This window comes from Apis cerana, linkage group LG4 (assembly GCF_029169275.1).
Source record: "Apis cerana isolate GH-2021 linkage group LG4, AcerK_1.0, whole genome shotgun sequence".
Classification (NCBI taxonomy): domain Eukaryota; kingdom Metazoa; phylum Arthropoda; class Insecta; order Hymenoptera; family Apidae; genus Apis; species Apis cerana.
The window spans coordinates 308087-330987 of record NC_083855.1 but is presented as its reverse complement, the minus strand read 5'-3'; the positions used below and the strand labels follow the sequence as shown (position 1 = coordinate 330987).

The window sequence follows — 22901 nt, the reverse complement described above, 5'->3', positions numbered from 1 at the left end:
ATCTGCATCTAAACTTTTTTATCTTCTGAAATCTTAATTATACAATAATTTATCCAAAAGCTTTATTTTATATAAATATATATATATATATATTATATATTTCTATTCATATTCTATATTTCTATAATAAAAAATTAATTAAAAAATAAAAGTGATGATTTAATTATAAAATATTATTGCGATTTTAAATTTTCAATAGATATTTTTATTATTTTATCTTTAATAATAAAACTCAAAAGTAATAATATTATTAAACGTTATTAGCTTACACAATTTCTTATTTTATTTAAAGTTCTTCTATCCACTTTAGAATCGTTCAAATGAAATAAATTTTGCACATGTTACATTCTATATAATTAATTTATTATAGATTTATACCAATTATAGTTGAATCTACATCGTTTAAATATTTTTTAAATTGAATTAATAAACAAAATTATTTATTTATTTATTTAAAAAAATTAGTTAATAAATATAACGTTAGTTTGTCAAATTAAAAAATAAATTTAAAATAAATTTTTAAAAATTATTCTTTTTAATCTCATTAGATGTCTGAGTTCAAGAGTTGATCTTTTAAATCAAATATAGTATATTACATACTTCTAATGAAATTTAATTCCTCGAATAATACCGATAAAATGATTTTTTATTTTTTACTTTATACATCTAATTATCTTTAATTTATTTATCGTATTAATTAATTCATTTTTAATTAAAATAAATTTAGAAAAAAAATCAACAAAATTAACACTAAAAAAATGAAATTAATTATTTATAGATTTATTATTTTTACTTTTTTTTACATACACAGATTAAATTTTTATAATATTAAAATATATTTTAAACGAAACATGATAAATACCTCTCAATCTCTCAAATATATCTTTAATAGTTTTTTCATGTTATATGAATTATCTTAAGATACGATTACTACATCTATAATATTGCCTTATTTATCTTTCAATTTTTAACTATATTTCAAGATTGAAAAATATGTCTTGTATCCGTGCACCAATCGCAATAGATTTATATTGATCTATTCGCTATAAATGAATGAGTTACTTTCAGAAAGCTTTTTGCATTTAAAGGTTTCAAATATCTATAAAAGAAAGAAATCTTATTGAAAGCTGAAACTTAATCATGTTTGATAACATCTTATATGTTTCCTTTAATGTACTTTTTTATTTGATAATTTGTGTAAAGAAATAGTGTCTTTAGTGGAATATTTTAAATTTCTTTGAAAAAAATATTTTGTTATCTTTTAATTTCTTAGTAAAATTTCTAGTATCTAATCTAAATTATTTTTTGATATTTCATATAGTGCTGATGATGATATAAAAGATAAATAAGTAGTTGGTGTTATATAAATAAGTATTGATAGTGCTAAAAGCTAAATTTCTTTGTTCCATAATTATCAAAATACTAATCTTTTTTTTTATCTTCATTTTTTTTCCTTTTTAATTCTAACATCAATTTATTATCGATAACATTAATAATTATGAATATGATTGTTGAAATTTTAAATTTATGATGTTATCGTTTCTTTTTATTTCTTTTTGATAAATTTTGCATTTATCTTTAGATATGCTTTTGTTAATCCTAAATTAAATAATTAAATACATTAAAGACTTAGAGAAAAGAGAGTTAAACATTTTAATAAGATATTTTAAATACTATAAATTATGAAATAAATAATGAAAAAGAATATGTTGATATGAAAGATACGTGTATTTGAATAATATATGGCTGATTATAAAAATAAAATTTATATGCATACTCTTGTGAAATATGTAGCGATTAGAACGTTGGAAAAATCAAAGGAATCAAAGGAATTAAATATTGATTAAAAGAATTTTACCAACATTAAACTTGTAAGTTAAAAGCACCGAGTGTCCTAATTACATCCTAATTATACATTCCATTAATTATTATCTGTTAATTATTCTTCCAGAGAGACAATTTCGAGCAATATTTTCTTAGGCAAAAATTTTTGTTTTGCAAAAATAGTTTTCTTCAGACTACTTTCTTTATTGACAAAAAAAACATTGACTAAGAAAATATTGTGTCGAATATAACAAATATTTTTTTATCGATAAAAAATTATATCGAACGATGAATAAACTATAATATTTACATTTTCTTCGTTATCGCTTAAAATTATTTGTACAGTGGTAGCCAATCTTCGCAACTCGAATTTGATTGACATTTTTTTATTAATAATTCACTAAAAAAATCGAAGAACGAAAATTCTTGTGAAAGAAAATGTTGTTTGAAATTAATTTCAAATAACCTCACATTTTTTGGAATGTTTTTTCCTGTGTATTATTTCTGAAATCAGAAATCTCAAAAAGAAAAAAAAAAGTCATTGAATTACGTACTTGAAACTCACATTCGAAGATTAATTATTGTTCATCCATGAGAAGATAACAAGAAGAAAGATATGGATATTATTGATGTCTCTATTTCGTATTAATTGAAACGTGATGACGTCTTCAGTGGTGTATAGTTATTCCACGAACGAGTGTCAACAAGAAGTTTATAAGAATCGTATTATTATATCGATATGCTAATTTTAGTTGTGCGCTCGGATAAAGATTTCCTCTTTGCTTTTGCAGGTGATGCTTGTCGAACGATACGTAAAATACAAACGGCATAAAATAATATGAGATATTTATTAAAGCGAGAATAAAGAAAATTATGTTTTATTAAATCATTTTCTGTTTATTTTTCTCTTTGGACGATATTATATCTCTTAGAATATTTCGTAATTTTAAAATGATTTTTCTATAATTAGTTCATGACGTCATCCAATGTTTTTGAGAATTCATTTTTTATGAGTTTTAAAATAACTACACGCTTTTTCTTTTCTACGTATTGTCTCTTTTAAATCTTCTAAATCAAACGTAATTTCATAAGATTTTTCATTTCAATTTAAGGTATTTTCTTAATTTTTATTACGCGTTCTTTTGTTTATCGTCATTATATTATCCTCTTTGTATCTTTAATTCAATAATTTATGAAAATTTATATAATGTTTAATCATTTACAAAACCATTTTTATTTATACGTATATTTTACATTCGTTCTAGTTTACATTTTTTTCGTTGCTTTAGAATTAATTAAAATGTAGGAATACAATTTGTATTTAATTCAAAATTTAATTTTCAATTGAAATAATTTCAATTTGAAGAATGAAAAATACGACGTTCGTTTTACATGGTTGTTCAAAGAAAAGAATTCGTTCCCTGATGAAAGATAAAGAAGATATCTTTCTTTTTTCTTTCTTTTTTTTCGTTACGAAATTTTTTTTCAACGAAAATTTTCTTTAAAATCTTCGAGATGTTTCTTCAATCTTATCTCTTTATTTCTATCATTTATAATCTTATTAAAGTATTTCCTTAATTATTATCTTTTTCTTTTCACTAATTTTCATTAACGAATATTCTATTTATAATTTTAGAAATGATTCATTCTCGAAAAATTGTGGAAAAAGAAATTTTTTTCAGAAATTGTTTAATTTCAATATATATATATATATATCGGTTGTAAATTCTAAAAATTCTAAACGATAATTCTAAAATAATGCTTGACTTTTCTGCCATTACATCGATACAGTATCGATCAAATTTTTCTTTTTATTTATCATTTTCAGTCCCCTCACACGTGTCTATAATGAAAATCGCATGCATATTATCGGAAATTTTATCGAAACGTTTGAATGATTTCAATAGATTGAGAATTCAGCTAGCGCTTTGTTGAATATTTTGAATCTAAAAGTTAATAAGACACTTCGAATCGATTTATTATGCAATTTATAATATTCGAAAAATGTTTATTAGAGTAATCAAGAATCAAGAATAGAAAGAAATACGTTTATTAGCTTGGTATAAATTTTTTAATAATATTGCATAATATATGTGTATATAGATAATATTTTAGTAATATTTTGTAGGTTTTGAAAAGATTAATGCTATTTAATGGAATTTAAAAAATAAAATTTCATTCTATCTATAAAAAATATTACATTGTCTGATTTATAAACATGACAAAAAACTTTTGCACATTTTATAAATTTTTATTCACAACTTTAAAATTGCTAAAAATTCCATATAAATTGAAGATTTTAGAAAAATTTTAATAAAACTCTAAATATTATTAACATGATCGTTAATTATTCATAGCTATAAAATTTTTATTATTTTGAAATCTTTTTCAGTTCAATTGTTTTCAAATCACTTTTTCAAATCAAAAAATTCTGATTTTAATGAAAAATTGTGTACATATAAATAGTATTTTAAATATTTTTACTTGGGAATAATATTTGAAGATTTTATATTTTAAAATTTTGCTTAATCTTGTATCTTGTATCATATAGTTATAGGTCAGATTAAAAAAATAAAAAAACAGAGAAATTATAAAAATTGATTATAATATCTTTATTTATTCCATTAAAAGCATTTTGATTTTGATAATAATAATTTGATAATTACTATGAATACTTGAATAAAGCGTATAAAAATTTTCTGTTTCTCATTATGTGTGATTATTATAAAAGAAAATAAATTGCGATTGCGTTCTATTTGACATTTGTGTGTTATTAAAACTTCATTAACATGTTTACACAATTTCCATAATTTATCTCTTTCAAAACAATATCTTAAATTATTAAGCAATTTTTACTTACTCGATTTTGTCTTAATTTAGGAAAAAATATTTTCAACGAATGAGTTTCTTAAGAATTATATTTATTCGTCATACATTATATTATATATATTTGTCATTTAATGAGAAATTTTCTAAAGTGATTTTTAAACTTCCTAGAAGAACAAAAAATGAGAAAAATATGTATCTTGTATTTTTTACTCTCCTTTACAATAACATGTTGTGAATGTTTAGATCAACTGATCTTTGACATTTGTCATCCATTTTGTTTATTTTTCTTGGTTCTTTGTAGTAATTTTTATTTAACTCGATAATTAGTTTCTTATTTACTCATTAAACATGGTATGTCAATGTTCTTCGTAATCCATAAATATTGTGATCCACCTGGGTCACAACTCTGAATTTTATTTCGTGATAATATGGGAATATGATTTAACAGACGTGCTATTTGTAAGAATGATTTATATTGTTCTTTCTTACTTTTATTTTAATTAATAATCCAATCATTTATTATATGTATGTTTCATGAAATAGAGAGTGAATGAAAAATTATTATTTGCCGTTGAATAAATTAAAAAATTTCTCGTTTCCTTTTAAGTATTAACTTTTTAATTAACTTTGTATTATATTTAGATTTTAGTTTAAAACAGATTTTCTATTTTATCATATCATTATAGAAAATATTGCTAAGCAAAATTGTATTCAAGATACTTTTGTATTCTCGAAGAATTTTCTATTAACGGAAAAAAGACTGTATAAACACAAATTTTTATTAAAAAATCCTACCTCCGAAAAATGAGAAAACAATCACAATCTTTATCAACTTGCAAATTTTGATTTCTCGCCAAGGGCATCTACCAGGTAGCACCGTGTCTCTGTAAATATTTTTATCGATTGCGAGAATTTGCCCAACAGCTTATTTACACGTAAGAGTAAATAGGAATAAAACTGATGTGTCGAAAACGCAGCCTGATGGAAAGTTGAAAAGTACGGAAGCAGCCGTGGCGTGACCATGGACGACTAGATTGCAAACAAGGATTGGCATCGCGGCCAACAATACCCTCAATGTCAGCTTCCTCGACGCGGATGCTCGCCGATTAACCTTACCTCTTTGAAAGAAACTCGCGATTACAGGCCGTATCACCGGCCGTGTAATGCGTTACCGCACTACTCACCACGACGCCTCTCTCTTTTCCTCTCTCCGTTTTTCCTCTCTTATTACTCGCCTCTCTTATCTGGAACACGTCGAATGAATAATTAACGGAATTTGAATGACTTGAATTTTTGATTTTTTAACGTTTGAATTTGATCAAATTTCATATTATCCTTTTTTAGAATTCTGATGGTTTGGAATTGTGAACAGAGAGGAGGTTGAATGGAATTTGTTTCGACTTTTTATGGAAGATTCTTGGTAATTAATAACTATGTATCTTGTAACGGTTAATGAGAATTAGTTATGATTGCGTATTCTGGATTAGATATAGAGATGGATCAGATAGATTTCAATTTCTGTGAAATTTAAATGAAAAGAATATTTAGTACAGGATCTTGATTGATTAAACCTGATACGTATATAAGTTATAATTATCCTATAATTATTAGCCTCGAAAAGTAATGAATGGAACTAATGGAAAGAAATCCGATAGGAAAAGAAACTAATTATAGAAATAAAAGTTCAAGAGAAAGATACGATTAGAAAGCTCAATGTTGGTAAACAGAAAACGCTAACTTCTGAATTGTCAAGATCTTGGGTAATCATGATTCATATAATTTTTAATTCGTCGAACAAAATTTTTTATATCCTCTTTTCGTCACTAGTTTCGTTATATTCAGTTTGAAAATGACAAATAACTTAAATTAAGAATTTCAAAATCAAATGAAAAATATTTGATATGATAATTATTTTCAAAAGTAACAAAAATTGACATTCTTATATATATAAAAATTAATTATATTTCAGTCAAAAGTACGAGATGTCGTCACAGAAAGTGTTTCTTGAATTGTAAAAAATAATAAGCTAATTATATTACTATTTTTTCGATTTTTTGTTTTCTTTTCTTTTCTATCACAGCTATTTCTATTTCTTCCGTGTAACCACGGTTCACAACCGTGGTAAAGATTGAAGAATCTTTCATCACGCTCATTCGAGTAAGTCAATTCGCTCGAATAAAGTTGGGACGCGACAATGAAAGTTAAATAAAACGATTCATGAATTATAACGCGATGAAAGGAGATAATTATAAGAGTTATTGATAATTTACCTCTCTTTTCTTCTTTTTTCTCATTTTCTCTTGTTTCGCTTGTTGATGTTATAAAAAGAGATAAGCACGCGGAAATAGTTTGCGAAAATGGAATACGTAATAAAAGTCGGTTTAAACGAAATGCAAATATTAACTGGTTGGTTAATATAAGGTCAAAGGCTCCGCATCGATTGTGGAGGAACTTTAATGCAACCCACTCGTGAACTCTACTCGGGCAGAGAATGAATTTCGAAAGGTTTTTAAGACATTTTGTGCTTATTATTTTATTACAATTTTTCTGTGTTTTTATCAAAACAAGTAAAAAGTCATTTTTAATTTTTTTTTTAATTTAGACGAATAATGAATTGATTAAAGAAGATATAATTGTGTTGTAAAAAAACGTATTATTTAAAAAATACTAAATTTTGATATTATTTTCTTTATCTACGAATATTTATTAATTATTGTACGTTAAAGTACAATTTGAATTACATTATAATACATTTGCTTCTCAAATCATTGTGACAAACAGATAACGATTCCTTGTGATCTACGTGGATAATGACAAATATTGAGTTTACTAAAATTTCTATAAAAATTAAAATAAATAATAGATAAAAAGGTTCTTTAATTTCTAAAAATTTTTTTATTGTTTCCTTCTACTATTACACCATATACATATATATGAAGAAATGAAACAAAATAATAATTGCAAGAATTTTTCGATTATTTCAATTTTAATTATTATTTTACATAAAAAGAAACAAACTACAAATGCACATTTCTAGATACTAATCTTACAGATATATATCACATACGAGATTCATTACGGAACACTAAACCAACTGTATCTCCTCGCCGACAAATTACACCATCTCGTATATCCATTTCCTGTGGTGAAAATAAAATAGAAATAAAAGTTTTCTTTCATCTGGTACACCGACTCGAAACAACGTATTGTAAATTCACATGGATCCGCTCATACCGATTCATATCGATCTACTTTGCTGCTCTCGTATTCGTGCACAAATTGATCTCGATCATTGATGCCGGATGAAATCAGATGCCGCGCGTCGTCTCGTCGTCAGCTTGACAGGCTAATGACACGCTGGTTATCAGAGGCACGGTATTTATGTGTGTACCTGGAGTGCACGTACACAACAACCGCCTCTGACCACCCACAATCTCTCGTGTTGCACCCAAGCGAGCATCGTGATATACCGGCGCCGAGTTTCTGCGATGGAGAATTGATTGTTCATGGTGTGACAGTGATGTATACATATATATATATACGTACGCGTGAAATATGTGAACGTTGCGTAAAAGTTATTTTGTTCGAGGAACGATTTTCAATCGTTCTAACATTTAATTCCGAGTATGTATATATATCCAATTTAATTAATATGGATTTATATGAATTAATAAAGATATAAAAAGTAAGTACAAAGAATGCTTTGACAAATTGAAATTTTTTCTGATTGAGGTTAGCTTGATTCGAATAGTTTTGTGTATATTTAACTTTGATTAAATTCTTGATTATTAAATCAAAGATTTTCCATATATTATAATATCATGCAATATATATATATATTATATATGTATATATATATATATGTATATATATATATATAAGATAAATGTATCAAAGATATAAAAAGTACAAAGAATGCTTTGACAAATTGAAATTTTTTCTGATTGAGGTTGATTCAAATAGTTTTGTGTATATTATATTATTTAACTTTGATTGAATTCTTGATTATTTGATTATTAAATCAGAAATTTTCCATACAATATAATGTAATATATATATTTATATATTATATTACATTGTAGAAAGACAAATGTATCAAAGATATAAAAAGTACAAAGAATGCTTTGACAAATTCAAATTTTTTCTGATTGATGTTAGCTTGATTCAAATAATTTTGTGTATATTATATTATTTAACTTTGATTGAATTCTTGATTATTTGATTATTAAATCAGAAATTTTCCATATATTATAATGCAATATATATACATTTAATATATTTACATTGTAGAAAGACAAACGTATCAAAGATATAAAAAGTAAGTACAAAGAATGCTTTGACAAATTGAAATTTTTTCTGATTGATTCGAATAGTTTTGTGTATATTTAACTTTGATTGAATTCTTGATTATTTGATTATTAAATCAGAAATTTTCCATACAATATAATGCAATATATATATTTATGTATTTACATTGTAGAAAGACAAATGTATCAAAGATATAAAAAGTACAAAGAATGCTTTGACAAATTGAAATTTTTTCTGATTGAGGTTAGCTTGATGAAATAGTTTTATGTATATTTAACTTTGATTGAATTCTAATATAATGCAATATATATATATATTTATATTGTAGAAAGATAAATATATCAAAGATATAAAAAGTATAAAAAAAGTAAGTACAAAGAATGTTTTGACAAGTTGAAATTTTTTCTGATTAAAGTTAGCTTGATTCGCATAGTTTTATGTATATTTAACTTTGATTGAATTCTTGATTATTAAATCAAAGATTTTCCATACAATATAATGCAATATATATTTACATTGTAGAGAGGAAAATGTATCAAAGATATAAAAAGTATAAAAAAATAAGTACAAAAAATATTAAATTCTATATGTAATTCTATATTTTTGTATCAGTGAATATTTTCATTTTATCTGTAAATAAAGTGAATGCAAAAATAATTTTAAAAGAATATTAATTTATACATTTTTGTATCGGTGAATATTTTCATTTTATCTGTAAAGTGTATGCAAAAGTAATTTTGAAATTTACTATCAAAATTTTTATAATGTCGTGTCAGAAATGGCATACTTTCGTTAAGAATTAGAATAATTTGAAAAATTATTGTATAAGCGGATCAACAAATTATAGATTTCTGATGTACTGCAATCGGTTAATTCAATTGCATCAATTTTAAATTTAATGAATTTAATCACATAAAAATTGGTCAATTAAGATATATTTTAGTATTAAAATTATAGAATTATTAGAAAAATAAAATTATTCTATTTCTGAATAATTAAATTAATAAAATTCGTCACATTTGTATTCTCTTCAATTTTAATTTATAATTGTTTTTTGATTGATAATTTATAAAATTTTGTTTCGACTAAGAGTTTTGATTCGTGTTATTTCTTTCTCTACAACTTCAATTTGCATTTTTTCGGGGTAAATATAGTTCTCCTTGCTTCGAATTTCGAATAACTTCATGAATAACTTCGCTGCAACTAGTTTCAATTCGTTTTTAATTCTTTTTCTGTAACTAGATTCAACTCGTTATGTTCAACTTGTTTTTCGTTTCTCTCTCTGATCATTGTCAATTTTCCGTATTTCATTTCGGGTATCTCCAACTTGCGATCTTCTGCTTTGTCCGGCTTTAATTAGTGATCTTCTCGTTTGTTCAGTTTCAACTTTCCACTCTGCATAGTTCTAAATTGTCCTCTGTATTCCGTACTTTAACAACTCTCGATATTTCACGCTGGCCAACTTTCTCCAATTTTTCGTCCTCTATTCTGTCATCAACTTGTAATATTTTTCTGTAAAAACTCAACTCTTTTAATCTACATTCTTTACAATTTGCATAATAACATACGATAGCGTTCGATAACATTTTAATATTGCTATTTATTTCATAAAATGCAAATAAAATGCAAATATTTCTATTGTTTATGATTTTTATTACGTGTGGTAATAGTTTATAAAATGGAATGATAAATGTATCATTAATAAGCAATATCGTCAAAATGCAACTTAAATTCAATTAAGACGAATATTATTACAAGACATGTTTCGCGCAATATAATATTTTCTATATTTATTCATTGCTTGATACAAACGTATTTTCCTCTTGTTGTTCGTAAAATATAGTTATATATAGTATATTAAATATTAATTCGTATAAAATATAGTTGAAATAAAACTACTGGGAGATATATTATTCGATGGTAGAAAAAAAAGAATAATTTATAATGATTAAAAAGTAAAAATTATTTTTTTGTATCAGAAATAGAAGGTAATTTGCAGCATGCAACGTTTCATTTCAAACAACATTTCATATTATCTTTAAAAAATCGTTTAATACGTGTCTTTTTGCTCAATCTCGCAACTTTGATTCGCAACATGTCACATTCTCGTAATTTGTTCCCTTTTGGATATACAAGTCCCAATTTTAGATATAGAAAACATTTTTATATTATTATTATTACAATTGATTATTAACTTGTACATATTCCAAGCATACATGGTTGAGAAGAAAGGAGAAACGTGCCATTTCTTCATCGATGAAATGATTTTTAATGAAATCGAATTGAATACGTCGAAATAATTGGACAAAAATGTGGAATTTTTCGCGAATCTCGAGCGAAAGATGTCAAGTTTATGTGAAAATTAAAATTATGTGTAAATAACGAGTGAATTATGATGTTGATACGAGACTCGGAAACTTTTGTTTATTAAGGCCTTTTGATACCGTTCAATTTTATATCGTTTTCTCTAACATGTTGTGTCACTCCGTTATTTCACTCCGAACAATTCACATCTTCTCGTTTTATTAATTTACAACATTCTCCTTTTGACTCTTCAATTCTCGCGTTCCTCTATACAGATATCGTTAATTCGCTCCACTTTAAGCTGTCTCAACTTGATTTCGACATATTTCTTTTTTATCATTTCTATTCTAACGATTCTAAATTCTCGAGATATTCCATTCGAGATAGCTCTGGCTCGAGTTCTTCCGTTCTGATCGACTCGAAATCACATTAAACCATTCCAATAAATTCTAATTCCTATTGGATCCGTTTCGATCAATCGTAAGATCACATTATTCCGCTTCGTTTCGCCTCTAATTTGCATTATTTCACTTTGATTAGCTCGAAATTATATTACGCCACTTTAATTAATCTTGACTTGAATTATCGATTTCAATTTTACCATCACATTTCTCCGATTACTTTCCACTCGTAATTCCGACTTATATCGAAGAATAAATTGCGTTATGAAGGCAAATAAACGAATGGTATAATTATAATAATTTCAAATAATTGTAAAAAGAAATTAAAAAAGAATTTTAATCATTACGTTGTGATTCGAGTTATCTCTATCTTTTATCTTGAACAAACAAAATGATTTAATTAATTAAATGGAAAAATCAAATCTATCGGTTTATCGATAAAATAAAATGGATACTTAGATCGAAGATTAATTAGAGATTCAAACAGTTTATTGAACAGAAATTTCTTAAAGTTTTATATTCGTTTTATATTCGTAACAAATAATTGCATAATTGAAATTCAGTAAACTGGAATAATAAAGATAAAAGATAAGTAACTCGATACTTTTTTAAATTACACCAAATTATATTCGTATTATTCGTACTATTCTTTTAATTTATAAATCATTCAAATCTTTGTAATCTTCGTGAATCATCAAATCAGAAGCTTTACGTTCGTTATTTCGAAGAAAAACTTCCATCCAGATGGAATATTCAACGAGCAATAACAAGCAAATTTTATTCGCGTTTTGGTAGGTGAAATTGCTCTTTTTACTCTTCAACGAAATATTATATTTATCCATCTTTCGAAATCGCTAAATTTTCAAAGTTAAATTAAACAGGATATTTATTTGTTTCCATTCAAGAGGAAAAGACCGTTCCTTTTGATTTTCCTTCGTTCCCGACGATTCTACTTATAACAAACCTTTAAAGAAAATGCGAAAGAGCATCGATGACCAACGACGCGAATAGAAACTTTATTTTGCGAAAATAAAAGAATTCGATCGCTCTCCTCCATCCTTTAAAATCCTGTCAATTTCCACTATGGCGGATCTCTCGTAATTGGCCGGTGTCGGTTCCCACACGAGTCGAATCACGGATGCGGTTAGAGCTCGATCGCTCGTTCGGCCGCATAATTGATTGAAAATTGAAGCAACATCCGAGTTTTGGCCGAGTCGTACTTCCCTGTGCGGCAAGGACGCGACGCTTGGTCGTCGATTCTCCGACGGTGCGTGGGAGGAGGCGAGGAGATAGTTGCCTGGCAACCGATTGACCCAGATCTATGCGAGTTGCCCTCCGCTTAACGTTGCTCAGGGCGTCTAGTTGTCGCGATAGGGCGCGCGGTCGAAGGCGGTTGGGATTAGGATGGAGAAGGACAGGAAATAACGAGGAATATCGACGTTTTGTACCTGACTTTATCGAATTTTATTTCTACAAAATAAAAATGTAAAGACGTAAAGTTTCGTTGAAGCATTAATTCGTAAAAGTGTTACTCACTTTGATATATTTTTGTCGAACTAACTTATTCAAACTTGATTCATGAATAAGTCAATGATTTTAATTATGGAAGTGAACCGTCGTTATTACACACCGTGAATTATCGTGAATATAAACCAGATTTTTATCGATTTCTTTTAAACTTATTTTTTATCACTTTACCGTGGAAACTTGCTTCGAATTTATTATATCTATAAAAATATTAATCCAAGATTTGCATATTCATGAATTTAACTGGTTTAAAATACGCTAGCAATTGATAAAACGTTATACGGACCAAGTAGATAAAAAATTGAAAGAATGACTTTGGAAATCAAAACAAATGCGGAAATTGGCAAATATATTATTTTTTCATGTTATTAGCGAAACGAAGATAAATTATGACAGATATTATCGTATTTCACTCTACTATCTAATACTCTTACGATTAATAAAATTAACTTGAAAAATAAACTTCAACGGAATTTTTTACAATTTTCAACGTTCAAGTTGTTTTTCTAATTTTTTGATTATTGATTTTCGATTGACCTTGCTAATTCCCATTAATTCACATCGAAGAAATATTAGTTTACAAGATTTTCGTGTGATCTCTATTCATTTGTTTAGAGAAAAATTATTAATACTTGATAAATATTAACATATTATCAACTTTGCAAATAAAAATTCTATAAAAATCTCACAGAAATCTGATTTCTTTTATAATTTTGATATATTGAATATAATGTGAAAAATAAATATATACATTATTATTGTAAATGAAACGTCATCTTCTAACTAATTAACCAAGTAAAGTTTCGCAGAAAGAGTTTTCTTCGAAGAATCTGATGAAAATATTTTTATCGTTCTTGTTACATCTTTTACTCGTATTCAAGAAATATGCTTTTGCATAAAATTAAATTTAAACTAACCAATTTTTGATTAATTTTAATCCTCAAAAGATAAAATTGAGTCTGATTCGAATAAATAGTCATAGAGAATCGAAGAAATTAATCTCTAACGTATTACGTACAATTGTTATTATATCAAGTCATACATTGAAAATAATATGTTTTCAGATTTCCGATACAGCTGTATTTATAAATCGATACAAATTGACGCTATAAATATTCGTTTTATCGCGCGAACAAATCTTCGGATATAGGATGAAACTGATCGTAACTGTGACACAATACTGTAATATCAATTCATCTTCGTTCCTTTGATGAACTCAGCGTCGATATTGATAATATTGCCGTTACACATCGAATATTGATCATAGCCGTCATTGATGCGACTAAAATTAACCGTGAATAGCGACACACGGATCAACATCTCCATTCTCAATCGAAAATAAGAAGAGCTTCGACATCGATCTTAAAATTTGGTTTTCTCAATCGTGAAACTCAATTTTTATAAAAATCGAGAAATATTTATTATGTGATTTTTTAAATGAAATTGCCGATTTTATCTAATCTATTATCCTTGATAATAAATAAGTGAATCCGTAATTGGAGATTGTAAATAAAATAAAAATGGAGAGTGTGTATGATATTACCAAAAAATTATTGAACTTTATTCTCGTATTATTAAGTTTTACTTGTTTTATCATCACAGTTTATATCGCACCAGCTGTGTGCAACAATGAATTAATATCGTTATACTTAGCGTTTATCTATACAGCAAGTCCTTTAATAACAATAATAACAATAAATAAGCCAATTAATGTTGTATGTCGTTGCACGAGAAGATTTATTGTAAAGATATTAACAATTCTTTCTCGGATTAGATATAAATAAATATTATGTACGCAAATTATGTGTGATAACACGTTAAAACAATACTTGGTTTATAATTTAATAAATATGTAAAAGTTATTTGTTTCGCGATAGCTTTTCAAATACGATTTCCAAATAATTTATAAAAATTAATACTTTGAATTAATATTTTTCTTATATATATATATGAAATAATTTTTTTTCGCTATGTTTTTCGAAATTACAAGAAATTACAAGATCCAAAATATCCGTGAAATATTCAGTATACGATGACATTGATTGCTGATCACGATATAAATGATTTCATGTTATAGAAAAAAGTTGTTTAAAGTGATATTTTAAGATCATTAAAATCAATGAAGAGAGAGCTAATCTAAAATTATCTTAAAGAAAAAGGAAAAAGAAACTTGAAGAGTTGATTTCAAGACTTGTCGGAATAAAAAGAAACTCGCAGAAGAAATTAAAAAAGGAAATTACGTTTCACGTATACTCGTAAATCAATCGATATAAGATTATTCTGTTAAAATCGGGACGCAAATATTGGAAATTTAATTTATTAGAAAATCCGGTGGAAAATTTTTTCGGTGAAAAAAAGTATCGCTGAAATGCAAAGAATGGTCATTAATTTTTTGGAAAACGTTAAGTTTTCCGCTCGATTACGATGAAAAATTATTCCTGCGAATGGTGATAAAAAGCGTTCAAAGCATGCTCTGATATAAAAATATCGGTTTTTCGAAACTTTGACAAATTTCCATCTCGACATGATGGATGAATCTCTCGCGTATTCGAAAGAATATGAAAAGCATAATTAGCTTAATTCGTTGCTTATGTCACTGGTCGAAAGTTGTTACAAATTTTCTTTCTTCGCGCTGTGCAAATTTCCGTGGCTTTTGTTGTTATTTTTACAAAAAATCGGTTTAAATCGAACCAATCTGTATATTCGATATATATAACTTTTCACTCGATAATACTTAATTCGTTTTCATCCGAATTTAATTGGATACAATTCGTTAAGAGAAAATTAATCGACGAATGAATAAAAATAAAAAAGTTAACGTTCGTATTATAAATTTTAATTAATCAAATTCAATTTAACTTTCGTTAATTAAACGAATGCATACGTAGAATGTAATTAAATACCGAGGAGGAGAATTTATTCCATTATATTTACTTGTATAAACTTGCGGAAATTCGAAAACTCAATGAATCAACTCAATGTCGATTAATTTGGGTCCGATTTTGCGGATCGTTTCAGTGCCGGTCATTGTTGTAACTGGCATTTACATATCACACGCACGGCTGTCATTGCGCCATTGTTATTGCGTGAATGGACGTTTATTGTCAATTTCTGGCTCCGTCGGTCATTGAACGGGCCGAATTATCCCCTTCGTATTCTGATCGTTCCAATCGATCGCAATCGTCAAGATCGATGATCAGGTTCTTGTGACAGAATTGCGAGATTTTAATTCTCTTATTTATCTTCCTCAATTTTCTTTCTTAGGGATAGGATTATGTTATTTGTAATTGTATCGTGATATTACACGGAATATATAAGATGATACGTTGTTTTATCAAAAATATTCATCACAAGGAAATTTTATATAATTTCCAATATTTTGAATGAGCGTGGAATACAATTTTTAAATATTTATTATTTAACGGAATAATGTAATGAGAATAGGAAATTGATGTAATACAGTAGAAACAAATCCTTCGAGATGATTTTTAAAGGATTTATAAAAATCCTATTTTGACTCGGTGTTTATCGATATCTTAAGTAAGATTTAAAATAGATCAAACATCAAATATATTAAGGCCATATTTCTGTATAGTTTTCCTACAAAATTTCGTCAAAGCAGAGTTTCATAATATTTGCTTTATTGTGCTTTAATAATGTTTGCGGTAAATTTTCATAAATTAATATTACGGATAAATGATGAATAATATACATAGAGACGAGTCGAAACAAGCTTTTGTGAGAAAATAACTCGATAAGAAAATAATTTGTTATTATTAAAATCTATCGTTAAAGAAATTATCCTACTGATACTTTTATAAATTATACAATTTGAGAGATTCAACTCCGATGATTTTAAACGTAAAAAGAATTTGCAGCACGTTTTTAAAAATTATAAAGATTAATTATATATTTAAAAATGTGATCTAATAAATAGAGTAATTTTACAACAGTATATTTAATATATTTGATAAAGTTGAAGCAATCTTTTTTAAGAAATTTTCAAATCGATTAAAATAATAAAGGAAAGAAGAAGATAATTAATGTATAAATAAGTATTTCGTTATAAAATACAAATTATTCTGTATTTTATAATTAAGAGAAAGGAACGATTCAATCTAACGAGAATGTAACTTTATTTAACTATCAATGAAAATGAAAGTAAAATTAAATAAAAATAAGAAATAAAAATTCCTTACGACGACTATCCAATCTTTAATCAGCTCGCACTATCTTTAAAAAATAATCTGATTTTATAATAAAATTCGATCAATAATCGTACTAATACAAAATATAAAGAATATTCGTCGATTCTAAATTTATAATATTTACTTTATATTTTTTAACGTGATAATTTTTACTCGGTTCTTGTTGATTTACTCAAATTATGCAAAAATAGATCGAGGAAGAAATATAATACCATCACTTGTAAACATATTTTCAAAATATTCAGCAATAAGACTCATTATATTATAGCTTTGATATTTTTGGAATAGGTCTGGATCGAAAATTTCAAGCAACATCTTCCTTTGCAAAAACTTTCGTTACGAATTTGTTGACGATTATTAAGAAAAAAGCACTAAATATTGTAATTTATTCGTTGATATTAATTTTTTATCGATCAAAAAGATATTCATTATATTTAACACGCTCTTTTTGACATACATTCCTTGGACTTGTTGCTGCTTAATCGACGTAATTAACGCTCGATTCGACTCTGATTGGTTTTTCGATAATTTATCGCGAAAAAATATATTTATTGATACTTGTAAAGAAATGTTTGTTGAAATGGTAGAAAATATATCTAAAAGTATTTAGATAAACGAATCGATAGTCAATTTATAGCTTCTTTATACTAACGAAACATTATGCAAGATAGTTGAAATCGCATTGCTATCGAATGATGTTATCGACGATACGTGAATAATGCATTTCGTTTATGCGCGTTGATGACAGAAAATTGTAGGATTATATAAAATATTAATTCTTCGATGACAATTTTCTCTCGAAAACTCATTCTCGATTCCATGTTCACCGAAATTGAAAACTTATTCGTAAAAATTCATCCTAGAGAATTATTTATTTATCAAAGAAATTTCTATCCCGAGATTAATAAGGCCCAGGTTCGCCTCCGATTGGCGCGAGTAACCTTCGCAACGGTGTATTTCGTCACGCGCGATCCTCGCCGAAACCGTATTCGTCCACGTTCGACTCGCGTCCGAAAATATCTAATCGCCGCTGGTTCGAAGCCACGTGGTCGGACGCGTGGCTCCGTTGCGCCGCTCGCATCGTGTATCGCATCGCTATTCGCGGTGTCGTGCGCCGAAGCGACGTATCGGCTCTACTTTACCATCCGAATACTCGGACCGCGTTTTCGTAACGCGATAACGCAACGTATATCGATGAAACTACATCAATTTCGTGGAAAGAATGCCGAATACATTGGGCAACGTAGAAAGCCGCGGATCGGAAGATCGTTTTCTCGCGATAAATCGTTCGCTCGTGGATCGGCTGTTAATTAACGATGTACGAATCGATAAGATAGCGAATTAGCTCTCCCTTGCCGATGACTTTAAGTATATCGTAGACATTTTTGAACGAAAATGATACGCGATTTAGGAATCGACTTCCCGTTTGGCGAAAGTGTCTCTACTGATCGGCCTTGATCGTTTAATCGGTTCAAGGTCGAACGACATCGCTGTACACGTCGTACATTTTATCGAGCAAACTTTTTAAAAGGGATCTTTTAGATTCTTTGTTCGAACGTAATTGTAATCGTAGTTGAGATACGTCTCGGATATTTTACAAGATCGACTAATTAGTTTGGAACAAATATTACGAAAATTATATTTCACATATGCATGCATATGTATTCCGTATAAATGTTTCAAGGTTATCCTTTCTTCGAGTAGTAGTATCGTGCAGCTATGTTTATTTCTCGTGTTTTATACGATTTCTCTTTATTTTTTTGCACCTTTTTGTGTTAAGCGTGTAAAAAAAAACGTACACTTAAAATGAGAAGGAATTATAAAAATAATAGAACGAATCGCCATCTATGGACCAATTACATAATAACGAGCTAGAAAATAACGAAAGCTCGGAAACGAGGAAAATTCAAACGGTTTATTATTCTTGTATTTTAAAAATTTTCCATATCTACGCCTACGTTACGGATAGCAAAAGATCTTTGGAAAGATGCGGAGAGGAAACGCGTAATATTCGTGATTCGCGTCGAAAATCAATCGGCACGATCCTCGCGTCGATGCGCGGCCGAGGGCGTGCCTCGAACAGGGATCGATCGGCGATATTCGTGCGGACGCGCAATTGCACGGCCAGGTGGCGGTCTACGATAAATCCCACGAGATGTGTCGCTTAATTATTTAACAGCCTTTTATCGATCGTTCCACGAGCGATGTGACAAGGCCACCAGCTGCTTTGTCCCTCTCGGTTCGCGACATTGCGACACGCCGTTTCGCCCGCATTCTTTTATGGTTACCGGTGCCAACGTTCCTTTCGAACGGACCAACGACTTCTGCAAGTTTCACCTTCTCTTCCTTTTTCCCTTTCCTTTTCGGCCATGCTCGATCATCGTCCCTCTTTCCACGCTTGTTCGGTAAAAGCGATGAATAACTTGAACGATATTAAAGATTTCGATAAGATCGATCGTTATTTACGTAATATCTTTTTTACTTCTTTTCCCTTCCCCAATTAAATGTATAAATAAAGTATTCATATAAGAAAATACACATTGTTGTTTGAAACAAGTACAAAGATATAAATTATTGTATTCAGATTATATAACGAAAAATAAAGTAAACATATATCGCGATCCGTAATTTATTCGGAAAAAACTGTTGCAAACTTTTAATAATCGGAAAAAGGAAGAACGTAAAACCGTAAATACGGCTATGTGAAAAGTTTCGACGACTCGATTCGACGTATATATATATATATATTTGATCGAATTCTCCTTTCGATAGCGAAACGAGGACAATTTTAAGACTTGTTTCTTTAACAATTCGTTCGAGTGAGTAGATAATGGCGCCAACGTGAATGTAGTCAACCTTGTGCGTTACCTACCACACCCTGCGTAGTGTTCGATGTAAAACTCGAGAGGTCGGTTTTCACCAGTTTCAAAGTGTTGGAAGGTCGCAAGTGACAGGAAAATTGATTTTTTCCCTTCATTTTGCTACCGGTTTCGTTATCATTTTTTTCTTCCTTTACCTCCAATTCAATTTTCTTTCTTTACACATATGTATACGTATAGTAGGAACAATTTGGAATTTTTCATTTGAAACTGAATTCGTTCTCGAAAATCGAAACTTTTTAATTAGATACGAGTGAATTTGGTTGATGAAATTTATATTCCTGTTTTTGGGAAAATTATTGAAAGTAGAAGCGGTCGTAAATTTTTAAACGAACGAATTTTATTTCAGCTTTTTCGCTTATCGATAATTTATTCGTGTTTTATCGGGAAATGAAGTTCGCGTACGTTCGACACGATTTTTTTTAAACTCAATTCTCATTAAAGTTAAAAGAAAAAATTACTACTTTTTTCGACTCATTTTTGCACACGTATAAAATTATAATAAAATTCGATTCGATTTTTCTTGTTTATGCAAATGCGTTTCCAAGATCACGATTCGAGATATGAAAGTTTTATCGCGGAATAAAATAGTAATAAATAAAGGCCAAGGCAAGAATCCCATATTGTGTTTAATTAGCAAGTTTAAGCATGTTCGATTAAAATCTTCTATTAATTCTTTTCTACTATTATTTCTCTCTCTCTCTCTCTCCCTGTTTCCTTTAAAATAATTTGAGAATTAACTTTTAAGAAGATAATTTTTTCGTATATTAAATACAATTAAAAACTATAATTTCTCAGCATTATTTGATTAGCTGGCGTTAATTAATAATCACATTAGTAATTATATTACTATTTTTATTTTTATTTAAATTGAAAATATTTTCCTTTATAATTAATCAATGTAATCTGTAGGTTAACAATATGGAAATAACAGTACAATTACGTTGGAATGAAATGGAAGTTTTCAAGTCCGGTAGTAAATATTTTTATCGATTTACAATTTTTTTGAATAATAAAAATTAATTTTTATTTAAATACTTTTGTCGTTTTGTTAAAAGGTTACATATTTCAATTTTCATGTTTCTCGTATCTCGTACTTTTAATATTTTAAAAATTTTACGCGTAATTGAACTCTTCGAGCAATTAACATTAACTTTTACTTTTTAAATAATGGAATATAATTTCTGAAAATATTGTTACATCTAATTGCGATTGCAATTAGGAAACAGTGAGCGGTTCTCAACTCGGTTGTAAGAGAAGATTAATAAAAAATTTTCGATAAGATTTTAAACTCGAAACTTTTCGAACGTAGATAACTTTTGAATTTTTAAAATAATTGGAAAAAGATACTTTTCTCGGAGAAAATATTCGTTATTATAAATTCACAGAGAAATAAAATCCTGCTAAAATATACAGTTAAAATTCGTTCGATATTCCTATACAATTTTGTATATAAATTATTTTATCACGCGAGAAAAGTTGTAATTCAAAAATTACGATCGATCATCTTTCGACGATGTCGGCACGAATCGAATCGTATTAAGCGAGTTTCTATGTGCACCGAAACGGAGGATGCGCTCGTTTGATCGTGAAAAGTTGAGTCTCAAATTTGTTATACAATATTAATTTGATATATAAAAATATTAAATCGAAAGTGACTTTTAAAAACTATTCCATCGAAAAACACGTATTATCTAGTTATTTATTTCTACCTAAAAATAATATTTACGAGATAGCGATAGTGAGAAAAGTTTTTTTTTTCTTTTTTATCTACAGAGGAAATTTGCTACAATTACAATATAACTAAAAAATCTACCATAACAAGCGTTATCTTCCAACATGCTTGAACCGCACTTGTTTTGAACTTTTGATAAGAAATTGTACTTTTAATATAGATTATATCTTATCACGTATAATTTTATTTTTTATACTTTTTTATATTTTAATCTAATTTTTTCCTTATATAAATAATATAATATATATATATATATTTGAGTATTTTTATCATTAACGATAAAATCATTATTAATTATTAGACGTAAGTGGAAAACCCAATTTCCCTTAAGCTTTATTTTTAAGTAGCAATTGGAATTCGTTCTTTATAATATATTACTCAAAAATTTTTATTTCGATTTTGTTAATAAAATATTTGTTAATAAAATAAAAGCTGATCGATCAGAGAGTTTGTACAAATGCGTTTCGAGCCAATATTTTTTTAATATTTATTTCTTTCGAAAACTCAAAATATATTTTCCTTCTTTTATAAAATCACAGCTGCTTTTAAGATAATTATTATTAAAAAATCAGCCTCGAATAAACGCGAAAGAAATTCACGATTCATAATCTAATTAAATTGAATTAATAATCATCGTTGATAACTCCATCGCAAAATATTCTCGAGCGAAAGACAGAAAAATAAATTTAAAATAGTGAAAATACCGCGCATGCGTGGAATACGCAAATCTTTCCAAGATGAGATGCACGAACGTTTTTACGTACGTGCCGCATCTGATAAAATCGGAAATTCGTGCGTTTCATTTCGCAAAAACGGAGATGAACGATAACCCCGCTATTTAATTTATCAGGCGACGAAAGTTGCAACCGTGTTAGCAACAGGTGCC

At 27.6% G+C, this 22901-nt stretch overlaps 1 protein-coding gene and 1 long non-coding RNA gene across 4 annotated transcripts in view; one reads left to right on the top strand and one right to left on the bottom strand.

Moving 5' to 3' along the window:
- LOC107998619 (terminal nucleotidyltransferase 5C) overlaps positions 1-22901 on the top strand; it is a 131649-nt gene that overhangs the window by 46848 nt on the left and 61900 nt on the right. The gene's annotated exons all lie outside the window — the stretch shown is intronic.
- On the bottom strand, positions 7529-8139 carry LOC133665930 (uncharacterized). Its single transcript, XR_009829393.1, has 2 exons — positions 7888-8139; positions 7529-7793 (listed from the first exon to the last, which is right to left on the bottom strand). It is a non-coding gene; the product is annotated as an uncharacterized LOC133665930 (long non-coding RNA).